Genomic DNA, 4,542 nt, shown 5'->3' with positions numbered 1-4,542 from the left:
CAGTTCTCCCAAACCGGCAACCATAGCCTGACTCCGCCGGTTATCAGAGCTCTCTGGTTTGCTTCCCAGTGCCCACTCCTCTCTCTGCCACTACAGGCAAACCAATCTCTCCTGGTGTTTTCCAATCTGCACGTGGCTGTGTAGGGAGGGTGCTGATGACTGGCTCTCTCCCAGGGTCGTTGTTGCCCACCCTCCGCTCCCAGAGACCCAGGCGGACCAGCCGGGGCCCTGGCGCAGCCCGGTGGAGGGCCTGCAGCCTCTGCGCTGTTCCCTTGTACCTTGTTGATCTGCGGTCGTCTCCTCTCCTCAACGTCTGGTCATTCAGTGTCTGCTACACTTTCTGGAGTCCTGCCTTCCTATATGCTGGGACCCTGTTGGCTATCCGCCGCGCTCCTCCGCAGATCAGCCTGGTTTTTCTCCGGCGTGTGGAGGGAAGCGAAATCCTTTGTCCTACTCCGCCGCCATCTTAAAACCTCCTTTACATGTATTTTTTAAAGCATAAGAAAAGTCAACTCATATCACTTATGATAGATTTATTCACAAAATTTTAAAAGAAGTGAATTGTCTGGAAAAACAGAAGTAGTCCTGAAGATGTTAAGTAACTGCTTGCTATTTTGATTGGGTCCCTAGAGGCTGTTCATCTTATTTTCTGAACTATTATTTAAATAATCTAAGTTATGAACTCTTGTTTAATTGCAGGCGTTCATTTTCAAAATATTCAAGACTTTTTCCTTCAGAAAATTTTTAAAGTGGAATACAATATTTTAAAAAATGGTTTTCCTGAAAGATAATATTTGTAAACATTGGTTAAGCACTCAGTGTACTGCAGCTTTCCTTGCAGCTTGGTTTTCAAGTCGTTGGAGTGCAGTGTGGTCTAGCTCCCCAGTGCGCACCTTCGTAAGGGATACCTCACTTAACTTGTCGTGTCTCTTGGTATAGAGGAAACGTTTTATGAAAATACACAGGGGTGGGCAAAGTTGGTGACAGTTCCAGTACAACAAATAATACAATGGTTCATAGATAATAATGCAAGAAAAAACTCTGTGTTTTGCACACTCACCACTGCAGACCTGCCCGTGCCGATCCCAGGTTGCCCGTGAGGTCCTTCTACCTCAAGGTCACGGTCTTTCTCATTCATGTCCCACTTGGAAGTTTAATTTCACTTTGGTAAATTTGGCTTTGTTGTTGCCATTGCTTAGTATTTACACTGTGGGGGAATAGTTCTTATAGTTATTATAGAAAGTAAAAAATTTTGGAGAACTAGTTATTTGGAATATATACTATGCAAGCTTAAAATTATTACATGTGTCATTTGTTTTCATAAGAAAAATATTATTTTTATAAAGCTGTTTACAACTACTTTTTATAATAAAAATGTATGCAAGCATATCAGAGTTTAAAAATAGGTAATTGAGAATAAAGTCAATGAAAAAATTTGCCTTTCACCATTTAATATAAAACTAACTGGAAGGCAAAAGAAAAAAAAAACCCAACAATACTCAATATAGAAAACACATCCAATGGATTCTCTTTACAGGTGGATATTTTGCTGACTTATTTGCTAAATATATTTTGCTGACTTACTCTGTATGGATGACCACAAAGTCATATTTAAAAATAAAGGTGGAAAATGGTTGTTTTACTTGATACTGTGTTGTCTTAACCTCACATGAGAAATTTTAACAAACCTTTTTGTTTGTGTCCCTGGCTCCACATTTTCACTGAATCGTCTGTGAAGGTACAATCCTTACAAAGTGGTCCCCCATTCATGTCCCAAGAGAGAAAAATATGCTTCAGTGACCCGCATGCTCAAGAACTGGTTTGGCGTTTGTTTATGACGTAGGCGGTTGTTCTGGTAAAGCGACGGGGAGCTGCCGTGGCGGTGTTTCCGCCCTGCTACAGCAGTGGACACATCTTTTCATAAATGGACACAAAGCGGGAGACAGACAAAAGGGACTCCAAGTCTTACAGGATGGAACTTGACAGTTGCCATATTTTTGTTGACTTTTCACAGTACAATTGCATTGTATTTTATTTTATTTTTTAATTTTTTAAAATATATTTTATTGATTATGCTCTTACAGTTGTCCCATTTCCCCCCTTTATTCCCCTCTGCCCTGCATACCCCCTCCCACCCACATTCCCCGCCTTTAGTTCGTGTCTATGGGTCCTACGTATAAGGTCTTTGGCTTCTACATTTCCTATACTATCCTTAACCCCCTACCCTGTCTATTTTCTACCTACCATCTATGCTACTCATTTCCTGTACCTTTCCCCCCTCTCTCCCCCTCTCACTCCCCCACTGATAACCCTCCACATGATCTCCATTTCTGTGATTCTGTTCCTGTTCTAGTTGTTTGTTTAGTTTATGTTTTTTAGGTTCAGTTAATAGCTGTGAGTTTGTTACCATTTAGTGTTCATATTTTTTATCTTCTTTTACTTAGATAAGTCCCTTTAACATTTCATATAATATAGGTTTGGTGGCGATGAACTTCTTTAACTTGACCTTATCTGGGAAGCACTTTATCTGCCCTTCCATTCTAAATGATAGTTTTGCTGGATAGAGCAATCTTGGGTGTAGGTCCTTGCCTTTCATGACTTGGAATACTTCTTTCCAGCTCCTTCTTGCCTGTAAGGTTTCTTTAGAGAAATGAGCTGATAGCCTTATCAAAGGAACTCCTTTGCAGGCAATTCTCTCCTTTTATCCCGCTGCTTTGAAGATTCTCTCCTTATCTTTAATCTTGAGTAACTTAATGATGATGTGCCTTGGTGTGTTCCTCCTTGGGTCCAACTTCTTTGGGACTCTCTGGGCTTCCTGGAAGTCTATGTCTTTCACCAGATTGGGGAAGTTCTCCATTATTTTTTCAAAAAATTTTTTTAATTTCTTGCTCTTTCTCCTCTCCTTCCAGCACCCCCATAATTCAGATGTTGAAATGTTTAAAGATGTCCTGAAGGTTCCTAAGTCTCTCATTGTTTTGCATTCTTGTTTCTTCAACCTGTTCTGGTTGGATGCTTATTTCTTCCTTTTGTTCCAAATCGTTGATTTGAGTCACTGTTGGTTCCCTGTACATGTTCCTTTATTTCACTTTGTGTAGCCTTCATTTCTTCCTTCATTTCATGATTGAGCTCAATCAATTCTGTGAGCATCCTGATTACCAGTGTTCTGAACTCTGCATCAGATAGGCTGTCTAGCTCCTCATCACTTAGTTCTTTTTCTGGAGTTTTGACCTGTTCTTTCATTTGGGACATATTTCTTTGTATCAGTGCACCTGCTATGCTGTAAGGGGTAGAACCTTAGATATTCCCCAAGGCAGGCCAACCCTCTTTGCTGCGTTGTGGTGCTGTCTGTCAGGGAGGGGTCCAAGAGGGAACAGTGCGCCTTGCTGTGCTCTCATCCCGCTTCCCATCACTCCTCTCACTTCCCACACGTGGATTGTGCCCTTTCGGGTGCTGATTCACAGGTAGGTGGGTTTGTGCACATTCTAGAGCACTGTGGGTCTCTCCAAGGAACTCTCCTGTGAGGTTGGGAGTTTCTCCCCCTGCTGCAGCCCCCACAGTGTTTTACAGCCAGGAGTTTTGAGTCTTTAGTTCCCTTCACTGAAACCCTGGGTCTCGTGCAGTCTGTCTCACTCTCCTGCTGTTCCTCCTGTCTTATCATGCACCAAGGTGGGGTCCCCCTGAGGTCTGCCCTCTCGCCTTGCTGTGCGTCCTCTCCTCCCAGCTGCCTATCTCGGCCCCTCCTACTGGTCTGGATGAATGTTTCTTTAACCCCTCGGTTGTCTGACTTCCCTGGAAATGATTTTCTGGCAGTTCTGCTAGTTCTTTGTTTTAAATTGGTTGTTACCCTTGTTTTAGTTGTGCAAGAAAATGAAGCATTTCTGCCTGTGCCTCCATCTTGGCCCGAAGCCTGATTAATCAGAATCCATTATTATAAAGCATGAAAGACTGTTTGAAACATGACTTGCAAATGTTTGCTTCATCCTTTGAACATCATATTAAATGACCTTCTTCAGAAGACAGTGTGGGAAAGACTGTTTGACAATAGATTATTTAATATACACAGAGGGCTGCCAGCCAGCCATGACCCTTTGGTTCAGGAGGGCAGCTACCCGAGCCACACTAGACATATCTGTCGAGGAGGACACACCTATGATATCTGCACATGTGACCAGAACAGCCAGATCTGCAGAGCAGACCACCCAGAGATAGGCTCCTGGGGAAATGCCCACTTGACATCAGGGGTGACAGGAGGCGGAGCAAGAGACCCAGAGGGTGGAGTGCACCTCTCTCAAGGTGTAACCGAGGCTGGCTTCAGGCCACTGGCAAGACAGCTGAGCCCACACATCCCAGGGCTGCTCCAACTCGCGCTGACTCCCTTGGCATCGGCTGCCGGAGACTCTGCCCTGTTGGACTGAGGATTTTTCTGCCCGCTGCCCACCTGGCTCCAGAGGTCCTTCCTCACCAGCTGCTGACACCTCCCTCGCCCCACTCCTGACCCCATGCTGTCTCCTCTCCCAGACCTGTAGACTGAGACTCTGGGGG

The sequence above is a fragment of the Sturnira hondurensis genome, unplaced genomic scaffold, assembly GCF_014824575.4.
Source record: "Sturnira hondurensis isolate 20B ecotype Veracruz unplaced genomic scaffold, ASM1482457v3 Scaffold0009776, whole genome shotgun sequence".
In the NCBI taxonomy this organism is placed as follows: domain Eukaryota; kingdom Metazoa; phylum Chordata; class Mammalia; order Chiroptera; family Phyllostomidae; genus Sturnira; species Sturnira hondurensis.
Note: the sequence above shows the minus strand (reverse complement) of the source record.